Here is a 15,095-nt window from a genome sequence, read left to right on the forward strand (position 1 = left end):
GGGGGGGCGGTGAGCCCAGTGTTGCAGGTGCCAAGTGATTCATTTGAGAGAGGTGGTAGCTGTCTGCCTTCAAAGAGGACTCCGGTATGTCAGTGCCAGAAAGTCAACAGTCCCACAAATAGAGTACTTAGAAGGTGTATAGAGTCTGAACAGGGTTTTCTGTAATCCTCTTCTCTCTGAGATGAATATACAGGTTATTATTCTTTTTTTTATACATATACTTTTCCTTCTGTTTTTTACACACGAGCATAATTACACTGTAATTTTTTTCCTGTTCTTGAATTTTTAGTCAGCTTGAATTGTTGCTTGTACCTATAGCAAAAACCTATTCCCATCAAATACGTGATGGGAGCATTTCCACTTCTGTCAGACATGATATATGCAGTTTAAGAGGAGCTGATGTTATAGGACCTTTGCTGTGTTTGCCCAGAACCATAGGTAGACACAGCTCATGGAGGTTTACTAACAATAGCATGTCTCTGCCCCAAGGAACTTTGAGTCTAATTAGACACAGGACAGAAAAGCTTGACAAGGCACAAGCACATGGGGAAGAGGAACAAGTGGATGAAGGTGAAGATAATGGAAGCCAAAATCATGGGCTGTGCTTAATTTCAATCAGTGTTTAGGGAAGAGTTTATTTGCCATGTTATATTAAGGAGCAAAGTGATGTTTGTAAGCTGTATTATAAAAAAATGGAGTACCTTTCTCATGTATACTTGTTGAATGACATTTAGTGAATGTCTACAGTTCTATTCACTTGAAGAGCATCGAATCTTTTCTGTCTCCTCAAGTATAACAATTTTATTAGGAACCAGCTATGAACAACTCAGAAGAGTGAAGCAAGTATTGGGTGAGTTGTAAGAAAGGTTAACAGACTTCCTGTCATGAGTGTTGGAAAACATAAAAATTCAGTGGTTTGGTTTTGGTTTGTTGTTGTTTTGGGTTTTGTTTTTTTTTATTTCAGAGATTTTGGTAGAGAATAATCCTAGCTGTGTAGGACAAGAACAGAACAAAATAATTTCATTGTGATATATAATTAATAGGAAAAATGCAATGTTGCTTATATTTGTAAAAGTGATATTGCGGCTCCTTAGTCTTGCTGGGGAACACTTACTACTGAGTGATCTTACTGACAACATTTGTATAATGCATCTGCAGTGCCAAATGGGGATTCTTGATCTGGCACCAACTCAAACAATGATCAAAAAGAAGCTATTTTTCTCCTGAAAAACACGGTTTACCTTACTGAAAGAAACAAAAAAAAACACTTTAGGATTGGTCAGTCAGATAACAGAATGACTTTTTTTGTCATCTCTCCATATTTAAAGTCAGACATAGAGATGCAAACACTCATCACTTGTAGGCAGATATAAATCACTACAAAAATAATACAGATTCAGTTTTCCCAGGAACAAGTATTGAACTATACAGTAACAAAAATATAAGAAAATCCAGGAAATATAATGTAAATCCATGGAAACTTGGACACCTAAAATGCATTTTTTTTTTAACTTACTAGTTTTGGGTGTCAAAAGTAGGAAGATGAACTTCCTACTTTAATCAAGTTTGATATTTGTGATCATTGCTCATATAGCTCTTATAATTTAACAAATTAGACAACAAATTTTACAATACAATAAAAGACTGCAGTACAGTGCTGACAGTTTTGTCGCTTTTATAATGGACTTAATGAGATAACACACTTTAAAACTCTGTTCTAACTGTATTTTTTCTAATGTAAACTTTTGTATTAACAGAACAATTTATATAAGCATCAGGACAAATATTTGATGATGGTTGTAAAACAAGAGGGATGTTATCCCTCTAAAATGTTAACATTTCTGGTAATACAGTCACTTTTTCTATTAAATAAAGCTTTTTTTCTACATCTAAGTTTGTTGACAGGCTCATGTAATAAAAAGGTCAAGAAAAGTGCTGTTAAAAATTTGTCCATGCTTTGTTACTTTATTAGTGTTTTTAATCATTCATTCATTAACTTGTCCAGAATGTCCATTTTTATAAAGTAAGAGTATAAAATGTGATCCCTGGCAGTATCCTGCTTCATAAAATACTGCTGATAACAATTCTATGTAGAAATCCCATCATACATGTTTCTATGAAGTTTATTCTTGGATCTAGATCAACAAATCATACTGTTAGAAACAGAGAAGCCATTCTTACTATCATATTTAATTCATTAATAAGCTGAATTTCCCCATGTTCTTGTGGAACCTTTGCATTAATTTCTTAATTGACAGCAGTGGAGTCATACCACATTATATTGGATTATGTCACACCAGAAAGTGGTCCTGTGATGAAATTAATTGTGACTACTACATTTCAGATCCTCTCCCACTCCCTAATGTTTGCCAAGAAAGCCCATGCTAACGTGCTCAAAAATAGTCTCTTCTCTACATCCTGCAAACTTGTGGCACCTATGTACAAGCTTGATGTGTTAGTGGAGGACTTCTACTAAAGCATTTGCACTTTATACATGCAAATTAGTAGCCTAAACAGTTAGCTGGCCATTCTTTCTGGAGAATTACAGTTACAATAAACTTTTGAGCATTTGTTTGTAAGCCAGCAAACACACTCTGTCATCATGATCCACTTCTACACATGGTTTATTGTCTACATTAATTTAATATATGTTAGCTCATCTAAATTTGTGTTGGCACACATGGAAGTCATAACCCTTGAAAACAGAGCTTCTGTCATCATTATCCACAAGGATCACATCTTTGCAGAAGTAAATTCTGCAAAAATCTTGCAGCTTCAGTATTTTTCTTAAATGTTTTGGAAGCACAGATAAGTTCCTTTAATAATTTCCAAGTTTTTAGCTAATATAATTACAGTGGATAATCAACTATTTTGATTCAATTGCATCATTTAGATTTTTTTCTGTACCAGTGGCTCATTTTTATTCATACATCCATGACTAGTTTTAGCCTGCAACTTAATAATTGCCCTGTACTTTCAAATATCTCCCACCTTCTGTCTTATTTTGCTATGAAGTCTTAAACTTGACTTTCGCATCTATGCTTACATATACACCCCTGAACTGCATTCAGTGTTACTGAAGAAAACAAAATTTAGTATCTTCTGGGTTCCTCTTAGTTATATTTCATTAATTTTTCAAGACATCGGCGTCTTGGTTCAGAGGTGTTACAGAGAGGCTTACTGGAACTCTGTCTTTTATTTTACTTTCACACTTGAATTTTATCTTTAAGTTGTTGATTTTCCCTTTGATTTAATTGTTTATGAGACATTTTTTCTTAATATTTCAAGGCACCAAATTCCAACTGTGGTCTGAGCAAGGACACCTCTGTTGAAATCCTGGACTTGCATCCATTACTGCTAGGGTCAACATGTGGCATTTTATGATGTACTTCATAGCTTCTGACGACAGCACATTTCATTCTACTGTGACCTGGAGAGAAATAAACAAAGTGTCGTACTGTGGCAGAGTGGGAAACAGGGAACACTCAAATGTATGCATTATTTCAGTAGAGGTCAAAGTTCTATTTATCCTAACTCAGAAGTGGTGCAAATAATCAGTCTTATTTCCAGGAGTCAGCTCAAACACAAGTCAGAGGACACATTACGTGGATACTTAGAAGGTCAGTAACAGGAAGACATAATTATTACAAACCAATAGTGAGAGCATTTTCAAGAATAAGTTTTCTTCAGAAATACTGATAGTTGAGTCTCTTTGTTCACTCTGTGCATGAGACATCTACTGATTAACTAATTCACCCTGTACAAAAAGGACCTGTTGTACAGACACTGTCTCAGCGTGTTTAGAGTTTTCAGAAGGGATCCTGCTTCCTGGTGCTTCACACAGCACCCACATAGAGCTGTATGATTGTATGATGCAACAAGAACTACCATTTCACTCCATTATTTTTGTAGCTATGAACACTGGGAATTGTCAGACTTTTTGCTACTTACTTTTAACAGTATGTTCCTTTCAGATCCCACAAAATTTCTGTTCTCTTTCATGCTTTTCAATTCTGTTCATTCAACATATGTGGGTACTAAAATACTTCAGGTTGTCTCATGTTGGTATTTTCTCATAAAAAGAGAACTGGAATAAGTATCAGGATAAACCTGTTCCAGCGCAGGTTCCCCACAGGCCACAGGGAAAACCTGCCCTCCTATGGAGTGCCTCCTCCTCCCCTGACTTTGGTGTTCCCTCTGCTGTTTCCCATTATTTTTGTTCCCTATTCCTCTGCCTCTGTGGTGTTTTCTGCCCTTTATTAGATATGCTCTTCCAGAGGTGCCGCCATCGCGGCTGCTGGGCCCAGCCGTGCCCTGCATTGGGTCGGTCGGAGCCGGCTGGAACCGGCTGTGTCCGGCAGGGGGCAGCCCCGGCCTCTCCTCACAGAGGCCACCCAAATGGCTCTATCAGGAAGAAAGACACTGTAAAGCAGATATATTAATAAAAAAAGTAATTGTTATAGGCAGTATTATTTTTTTCAGCCTTCTTATGGATAACAGAATTTCTTGATAAGAAGGAACCAGAATTAAAATTTGTATTCAATATCTTCTCTCAACACTTCCAAAAGCAAAAGAAAGGAGTGGTTTGCTTCCCAGCTTGCTATTCATTTTAGTATAAAACCTTTCTGGAAGACACTGGAGAAATGGAAGTTCCATGTTAGTGCTGTGCACAAGAGAGGGAGAGGCAAAATCTGGAACATTTAACTTTTCTACCAACCCAGACACCAACAGTGTAAAAATCAAACCATAAAGTATAAGACTGGGAGGAGGAGGGATAGGAGAAGAATAAAGTTATAATTGTGATATATGTTTTTCTCACTCTTACTCTGAAAGGCAAGAAAATACAGCAAAATCTGTATCAGGTTATAGCGTAGTGTAAAAGCCATTCCTCAGCAGAAGGAAGCAATTCGATTCATAATTGTAAAGGACATAGCCAAGCTGACTGGGCTTGGAACAGTATAAATGGCTATTAAAATATGGGTCTCATTCAAATTGCTGTGACAGGGCAGAGAGATAGAACATTACAAGGTCAGATCATGCCAATTTTCATGGTAGACTTAAGTCCAGCAAGCCAATCAATCATCCAATACATTTAGGATTTTAACTAAACTAAGCTTGAAATAGAGGTCCACATTTATATTAAAGATAAATGTGTGAACAAGTGTGGAAACAGATTTGGAAACAAAAAAAAAAAAGAAAAGATCACCCATTTTAGCTCCAAAACATTACCAATTTATTACAGTAAGAATAGCCTTTGGGAAAGTTGGGTTTAAATAAATTTTCAGTGCATAAATATCAAATAACAAACACTTGCTAAAGGAATATTTAGTTTATTTTATATTTCTCATATGTTGTGCATTATATTGGATAAGAACTACTTTGGGTACACATTTTCTTGGATTAAGTGTGTGAAAAGACGTAGAAGTCTGGAGAGCTGAAAGTATCAAAAAGGATGAATATGAATACTGAGATATAATAATATTATATACCATCTCAGTCATTTAGTTTATTTTTAAATTATGTTTGTGTGTTGCATTGAATGTTATGTAAAGTTATTGTTCCTAAATATCACATTTGCAAGCTTTACTAATTTGTACTAATTTGTACTCAGTCATTTTACTGTATGAAAAATATGAAAAAAGATATTAAGATATTTTGTTTGGCCTAGATCTCATCTATTTTGTATTGGTTTTAATGTTGGCAAAGACTGTTTTCACAAAAAAAACTTTCCACTCATAGTATTTCATCATTTTGGACTCCAAAAAAGAGAGAGCAGCAATAGCGAAGACAAACGGGATTTCTCAAACCACCAGGAATATTGCACAACTGCATAGCTGAATGAAAATACATGGTCAGTAGGTATGTATTATCATGATAAGGTTTGCTTCTCTGACATATTTGCTAAATGAAGAAAGTCAACAGCTAACAAAAGATCCTCAAAGTAGAGTTCATCTTTTCTGAAACAGAAAACTGAAGCTTGACTATTATGAGAGGAAATCACTGGGGTTTTCCCAGTTCTAAAGAAACCTAAGTAAGTAGGGGAATCAAGGACCAAGAAATTATATCCAGAGAAATTCAGAAGGTATAAAATACTTCTGAATGTGCTAAAATGGATGTGTCTTGAAAGCTTTGAACAGTACCAAATCCCCCAAAATTTGGTTCCAGATGCTTCTACCAAAGCAAAACCACAATCTTACGTATTTGTAATGCAGCTTAGTATCTTCTCTGCTTTTCCATTAAGCATGTATGAATTGAGGTAGTCATGAGGAACCCAATACCTGTGTCAGGTACATGGGATCATGAAAAAGCAGAATCTGATGGTGTGCTAGTTAACGCAGTTAACAGTGCTCACACTTAAAGCTCTACGTATTCAATAACAGGGTTCTCGGTAAAGACAGAACTCTGGCACGTGTGTAGCAAAAGTTGAGCTAAAGTGCAGAAGAGAGGATAAAATGGCACTAAAAGATTACTATGTTCTTTTTAAGACCGGGCCAGTGGAAGGGAAAGTAGTGAAAACATCTTACTGGTTCCAGTCAATTTTTATTTTTTTTTAAATCTACCCACTATGGAAATGTGATTTCATTAAAATTGAAATTTATCTACTAAATTAAAAATTTCCCAAAAATGTCCATTGCAATGGTTTTGTTCTTGATCAATAAAATGAAAATAATTAATTGAAAATGTAAAAATTATTTATTTTTGGTAAAAAATATTCCAATGTTAATATTTCAGACATTATACAGACATTACATCTTCTGGAATATTTTGTTCTATGAATTATCTTTCTTCTTTTTTAATATAATTTGTCCTCCGCTACTGTTCAGGTGGACTTGAATCTGAAAGTCCCAGAGAAGTTTACTGACTAAACTCTCCATTTCTTCTTATATTTACATTGATCCCCTACACCCTTAAGAAAAAAAGGGAATTCACTCCAGGAAAAAGGAGAATGTGGAAAACCATTTAGTGGAGGTAGTTGCTTGTAAGGATCGAGCAATGTATCTTCTGCTAATATAAAGGTAATAAATGTTGTGCTTTTTTCCTGAATTTCTGTTATCCATATTATTATGCATACTATTTTCATATCCACTTCTCTTATCAAAATGCATTGTAAGCAAACAAATACCCATTTTTTCTAGTATTCATTCCTAACTCCATGGTATTACTCATATCTGTACATGTATTTAGTAACCTAAGCTGGAAAAGTTAAAATTCTCAGGTTATTATTGTATAAATAATACAAATGGTCTCTTCTTCAATATTTGTATGGGGTATTAATATCATCTACTATCTGGAATAGAATCTGTTAGTTTTTCATAGAATGAACAGAGAATAGTCTGGAAGTCCTGGAAAAGGACAACTTGAATGTAGTTCGTTATAGTAAGCTTTAAGATTATACACAGATTTAGCACTTAAACCAAAGAGAGATGTTCATCAGTGACATTTTCAGAGAAGAAAGGCAGTTCAGGCAAATAGAGGATCACAATATACTCAAAAAAGAAGACAACCTTTTTGTTAAAAAGTCTGTATTACTGCAAAGCCTAGTCAACTGATGAATTTCCCAATTTCCTACATTACAGCATAGAGGAAGACAAAACTAGAAGAGCTGCCAAAAGCTCTAACCAAAATTAAAAAGCAAAATGGAAATATTCACAGCATTACAATTAAGAAGGAAATAAGTAAATAAATAAAAATCAATATAATTAGAGACAAAATAAAATACTAAGATTTTAGTAGTCCTGAGTACTACACAAAAGTTAAAACATTTTTGTGTGTTGGAGAAAAGTCTTTGAATTGTGTCATTTCAGCTTCACGTCCTGAAAGTTCTTTTCTAACATTGTCAGATGAACAAGAGTGAATGAAGTATTTCAAGCAGAATGAAGAAATGCCTTCTATCTGAAAATTATATTAGAGAACATAAAACCAATCTATCCTATTATTCCAGATGTTCAAGCATTCTGTTTGCCTTCTGCTTAAAGAGATTTAATGAGATCAATGAGAACAAAGGGAGAACCAAGGACTTCTCATCAGAAAGACTAATGAGTATCCAAATATCATACAGACTCAGATAATAAATACCAATTTTTTTTTGTCAATGCACATGATTACAAAAATATGTGCTGCAGTAAAAGGTTGGATTTGTGCCTGGCAATAACCATAAATATGTGCATATCTAGCAACTGTACCACTGAGAAGCCATTTGTATGGGAAATGATACACTTCTGCATGACAACTTCTCTTTAGCGATACCTGACTGGGCCTAAAATAGCAAGTCTTTCTTCTTCACATGGTTACAGTAGTTTTTCAGACAGGAATCTCAGTAGAAATCAGGTAGGTAGAGTTGCTCTCAGTTGTTTGAATCAATCATGTCAGTCTCGCAGGAGATGAAAATAAATATTTTCGAGGTATGGCCCAATCCATAAGGTAGGTTGGGCCACAAACCTATAGAATATTTTCTTAACTAGTACACTTCCAAGAACTGGTTTTTGTTTTGTTTTTGTGAAGACAATAAGTTACACAATTTGCTTCCTTTTGAATAATTAACCATTTCATTCTGCATCCACATTTGTGCTTTGAATGCTATTGACAGTAAAAGCCAAACTCTGCCTTGAATATATAGACTGGAAGCAAAAGAAACTGTATTAGTGAAAGTAAATCATATATTAGAAACATTTTATTGAAGTAAAATTCATTCTATCTTTTCCTTGTTTACCTTAAAAATTAATCTTAAATTTCATCTCAACTTTGAATTTGAAAATTTTATACATCCATCAGTCACTGGATGCTCTATACAACAAAAACTCAGTGCTGCCATCAGCTTTAAGACAGGGAAGAGCACTATGATAACACGTAGCAGTTAGCTGATAAAATTATACAATATTATGCTACAGGAGATGCTGCAGAGAAAGAATAAATAAAACATGGAGCTGAGACTTCTTGTAGATATTAGGATGGGAGTATATATTTTCTCATTTGAACATTTCAAATTGACAAAAATAACTAAATAAATAAATCTCTAGCCCTTGTTACATAGTTCTCTAGCAACTTCTTTAATTACACCCACAGGGAAAGAAATTATTTGACCACACCTTGAAAACAAACAAGCAGCTCTAGAAAGAAAATGCTCTTGTCACAGACTCACAGACTCAGAGACTCACAGAATCATGGAATCACAGAATCACAGAATGGTTGAGGTTGGTAGGGACCTCTGGAGATCATCTGGTCCAGCCAGTCCCCTGCTCAAGCAAGGCCAGCTAGAGCCAGTTGCCCAGGACAGTGTCTAGACAGTTTTTGAAAATCTCTAAGAAGGGAGGCAACACAACTTCCCTGGGCAATCTATTCCAGTGCTCAGTCACCCTCACAATGAAAAAGTGTTTCCTGATATTCAGATGGAACATCCTGTATTTCATTTTAGGATAGGATAGGATAGGATAGGATAGGATAGGATAGGATAGGATAGGATATTATAGGATAGGATAGGATAGGATAGGATAGGATATTTGGTGCCCATTGCCTTTAGTCCTGTCACCAGGCACCACTCACAAGAGCCTGGCTCCATCCTCTTTGCACCTTCCATTCAGGTATTTATATGCATTATTAAGATCCCACCTGAGCCTTCTCTTCTCTAGACAAAACAGTCCCACTTCCCTCAGCCTTTCCTCATAGAAGAGATGCTCCAGTCCCTTCACCATCTTTGTGGCCCTTCGTTGAACTCTCTCCAGTATGTCCATGTCTGCCTTGTACTGGGGAGCCCAGAACTGGACACAATACTCCAGGTGTGGCCTTGCCAGCACTAAATAAAGGGGCAGGATCACCTCTCTCAACCTACTGGCAACACTCCTCCTCATGCAGCCCAGGATACCACTAGCTTTCTTTGCAGCAAGGGCACATTGATGGCACATGTTCAACCAGGTGTCCACAGGGATCCCCAGGTCCTTCTCTGCCAAGCTGCTTTCCAGTTTGCTGGCCCCAAACATATATTGGTGTATGGGGTTGTTCCTCCCCAGGCAAAGGACTTTGCACTTCCCCTTGTTGAACTTCATGAGGTATTACTGTCAGCACAGTTCTCCAGCCTGTTGAGGTCCCTCTGCATAGCAGCATGACCCTCTGGCATATCAGCCACTCCTCACAGTTTGGTGTCGTCTGCAAACTTACTGAGGGTACACTCTGCCCCATCATCCAGATAATTAATGAAGATGTTAAACAGGACTGGGCCCAGTGTTGATCACTGGGGTACACTGCTAGTCACTGGCCTCCAACTAGACTTTGTGCTGCTGATCACCACCCTCTGGGCCCAGCCATTCAACCAGTTTTCAGTCCATCTCACTGTCTGCTCATGCAACTCATTCATCAACAGCTTCTCTACGAAGACCTTATGCAAAACAGTGTCAAAGGCCTTACTGAAGTCCAGACAGACAATATCCCCTCATACAGCTTTTGATTTTGTGGTGGGTTGACCTCAGCCAGCTGCCAGATCCCCCACTCTGTCTCTCTCTCACTCCCCCTCCTCAACAAGACAGGAGGAGAAAATAAGATTAAAAAGCTCATGGGTTGAGCTAAAGGTAGTTTAATAAGAAAAGCAAAGGCCATACATGAAAACAAAGTAAAAAGAGGATATTTATTCACTACTTTGCATCAGCAAGCAGATGTCCAGCTACTTCCTAGGATGTAGAGCCTCAATATGCATAGTGGTTGCTTTAGAAAACAAACATCATAAGCACAAATGTCCTTCCTCCCCTCCTCTTTCCCCCCACCTTTGATTGCTGAGCATGATGTCATATGGTATGGAATAAACCTTTGAGTCAGTTTGGGTCAGCTGTCCTGGCTATGTCCCCTCCCAACCTCCCCCCCCCCCATCCTACTGGCCTTTGCAGGATGAGGGTTGGAAAGACAGTGTTGGTGCTGTGTGAGCACTGCTCAGCTAAAATATTGGTGCTTTATCAACACTTCTCTAGCCACAAGTGCAAAGCACACCACTATATGGGCTGCTATGAGGAAAGTTAACTCTATCCCAGCCAGACCCAGTACAGGGTGTTTTTTTCCCACTTTTAATGTCCTTTTAAGTCTTTTAAAGGAAGCAAAAAGGATTAAAAGAGTTTTGAGTTCCATCTGCAAAAGAGGCAAGACTAAAGAGCCAGTGTGAAAAAGCAGGTTTACTGAAGTTTCAAAACTTTATAGTTACTTTATTTCATTCCCACAATATTTAATATATTAACCGAAGGACTATAGGATCTGTGACTCTCTGATGATGAGATAAATCTACACATACCACCAGTAAACACAATGGAAGAACACATTTGTTTGCAATGTTAGCTACCTAGCCTAGGCTCCCTTTACTGTCAACTGAAGGAAGTAGACATTTTTAGTCACAGTTCCTCAAGATCTATTTTTTTTTTTTTTTTCAGGATGAGATGAAGTCCTATTTTGCCCTAACCTGTGGTGACTAGCTCATACTAAGATGCCTACCAATGATCAGATAAAAAACATCCCCATTTTACAAGATACATGACTGATTCAAGCGTTATTAGTGTTCAGACGGAAATGCACCGGAAAGCTTTCCACTGGGTTAGTTAGGTCTCTTCTTAGAAAAAGGAATGAAGAAAGTCTTGTAGATCTATAAATAAACTAACCCCTCCAAGTCCTGCCTGCTCTCCTGATAAAGAGTGCTTGCAGGTTCTGGGATACATTTCTGTGCATGCCATAACAAATGTGCACCAGGGTATTTTTGGAAGAGGGACTTCCTGTCAAGCATAAGGATTCTTCTTCATCTGTTAGTAATAATAGCTACATGCCAGAATATTGATGTTGACTATGAATCATTATTCTTTCATTGGTTTGTAGCTAGATCATCATAAATGAGGAAGATTCTCAAAGAGCTGTTCCTTTCCAAGACAAATGTTATTGTTTTGGTTTTTTACCTGATTACTGGCTGTTATAATAGCAGAGCTTCTGCTGCAGAATGCCTAATTAGGTAATTTGCAAAGTTTTTATTATATGTTGTTCTTTATCAAATGACAGCAGCTACAGAGATTAATAAAGCTGTCAGCTGTGGATAAATTCATAAGTGATTATTCCAATTTTTATTCTCAAGTGATACTTATTAACATATTGTCTTTTTTATCGAGGAAACTGAAGTGGATAGATTGAGTAGAGTTATCTCTTTAACATGAGGTAGCTTCAGGTTTTGTGGAATATATTTCTGTTGTAAAATATAAATAGCAATTATTGGAAAAACTGAATTCAATCCCTTTAAAACACTCCATGAAGCACAGCTGTAAAGTATAGATATTAGTATTTTTTAGTTAATCAAAACCATAAGAGGTTTAAAGGTCATACAATTGTCTTTCACTTACTTAAATGGAAAACAGAGAATCATATCTTTACAACATAATACAAACCAAATATTTGCATGCTACTGAAGACACTGATTTGTCTATTTTTTTTACACACTTACACTACATGCAGTACTTACTATTACCTGAAATGTAATAAACAGTTGCCTTGCATGTTAATTTGTCTAGCTGAGAAAAATCGGCAAGAATTGCGAAAGGCAATTTTCTTTTCCTTGAAAATAAAAAAAATAAAAAATTTTTTTAAAGTATTCAAAACTTATATTTGGAAGAAGTATCTTAGAAAAGTGTTAATTGTAATGGTAAGCTTTATACAGGCTGCCTTTTTCTTTACTGCTTGGTCTTTCAGGAATATAAGGGTAGTCTGTGGGTCTCCCTCCTAAGAAATAGTCAAGATCAAAAGTGTCTTGACCATAAACCCACTCTGGAGTGTATCTCTGTCCCACTTTTTATAAACACCCATATTCGCGTGTGCGTGTTTGTAGAGCAACAGAGGCAGGTACTGAATAGCAAATGAACAAACAGATAAGGTACTTTGGTTTGCCTGGCTTGCAATGTACCTAACCCCTCCTTCTGCTTTCTTTGCTCCGACCGAGTTCCTTAGTCATAACGATATTGCCTAGTATTAAAAAGGAAATTTGTAAACCACTTACATCAAGAATCTTTCTCTCAGCTCATTGATCAGATTATAAAATGATTCAAACCATCCATATTCAGTTTTCAATAACATGAACTGATCAAGTCTGACTGATGAAAAAATTAATATAAACCTCATTTTAATTACATTCACATTGCTTTGGGCTAAATAAGTTTGTACACATATCAAACTAGAGCACAAAAATGTGACACACCCACAGATATTTTTCAAGCAAAAAAGAGAATTTACATTCAGTAAATGAATTTTTCTTTCTCCACAGTGAATCAGGGTGGAATTACACTGTTTCTGTGCAAGGTCATGTAAAAGGTGTGCAGAACCTCATTACTCATGGAGAAACCCAAAGAGAAGTTTTGTTTCAGGTCTTACTCAAACTGATGGAATTTCTCTAATTCACTGTGGTACTTTTCAATGCACACTTTTTTTTTTGCTTTACTGTGCAACAGTCCAGGTTTCTAGTAGATTGTGGTCATCTCTCTACTGCATCTATTCCTTTAGGACACACTAACTGCATCTACATTGTCATAAAGAGAAGTCTTAAGGTCAGGTTTTCCAAGTCTACCCAGAGCTGGACATAGAGCAAACTGCCTAGCACACCTGAAAGGGGATCAAAAGGTGGACACCTCAAGGACTCATTCAGCTTTAAATAGCTTTCACACACATATTGCCTTCAAGTGTAACCAAGCCCAGCCTATTGTTTCCATGTATCCCGTCTGCTCTTATGACATGATCAGTAACAGATAAATGCAGTGGTTTGGAAACAGTTCTTAAAAGGTTCCCATGCTGTCCGTTACACAGACATCATGAATGTCCGAAGTCTTAAGGTTACACTGGGCTTTATATCAGTCCTGGCATTGATCAAATCAGATATGGTACAAACAAAGCATGTTTGCTTTAAGTTATGAAGTCCCCTTGTTTTCTTGAGTCCAAGTTTTTCAACTATGTCTGGGCTTTGCATGGATGCCTCAAAAAGGAGTGTTTCTGCCACATTTTGCCCAAATATCCCCGACTTGACTACTTACAATATGGCTATTTGGATAGGATCTGGATTTTCCTACAGTCCACTGGTATCAGTCCACAGTCACTGATTATGCCAATACTGTAACAAGCTAGAAGTGTTTACACTCTCCATCTTGATCTACAGTTGTCACCCTTGCCTAACATAATTTATACAGAAAAAAATAAATAAAGTTAACCATGTGTTTCCTCAGTCTTTACTTCTTTAACAGTGGAGGTTAAAGAATTAAATCTGTTAATTACATCAAAAAAAGATATGTTAAAAAATATTTCTATACTTTTTTGTGAAAAAAACAGATGACTTAACTAACCTGATAACAATGAATTAGTTTCCATTACAACAATCTTTTAAAATATATCTTGAATTCCAGCTACTGGGACTGGAGTATAAGCTTCATCCTACAGTCACAAAAGAGGAGATCAAGAAGTTCTCTGGACAGTTACTTTCACATTAACACTTAACAGTGTTCTATGTACTCATCAATGACAAAAAAAGCCTTGGATGAATAAAGAGAAAAATACCAATTAGAGCTTTCTGAAAAAGTGAGTCCAGATCTAACACCAACAATTCTAGAAATATGTTGATAAACTAGGAAAAATATTCTTTGAACAGCCACATATGAATGATCAGAGGACTGGAAAACATGCCAGCTATGTAGCATGAGATTCTAAGATCTAAATAACTTGACAGAGACAGTTAAGTCATGACTTGATCAAAGTTTATAAATACTCACATAGGAAGTAGAAAATTTATGATAGCAGGCTCTTTAAAAATAACAAAATCCAAAGGCTAAACAAATTTCAGGATAGCAAAAAATTGTAAATTTTTATCACTGAGTGTAATTAAGCAGGGGAACAATTCAACACTGGTTGCGGTGAATCTTCAATCCATTGTACTTGATGATACGGTTGAGTGTTTATGTTGTACATGATGATACGGTTGAGTGTTTATGGGTAAGGATGAGGGGGAAGGCCAACGAGGCAGATATCCTGCTGGGAGTCTGTTATAGACCACCCAACCAGGATGAAGAGGCCGATGAAGCATTCTACAAGCAGCTGGCAGAGGTCTCTCGATC

The sequence above is a fragment of the Pygoscelis adeliae genome, unplaced genomic scaffold (genome assembly GCF_000699105.1).
Source record: "Pygoscelis adeliae isolate BGI_AS28 unplaced genomic scaffold, ASM69910v1 Scaffold12, whole genome shotgun sequence".
Lineage (NCBI taxonomy): Eukaryota > Metazoa > Chordata > Aves > Sphenisciformes > Spheniscidae > Pygoscelis > Pygoscelis adeliae.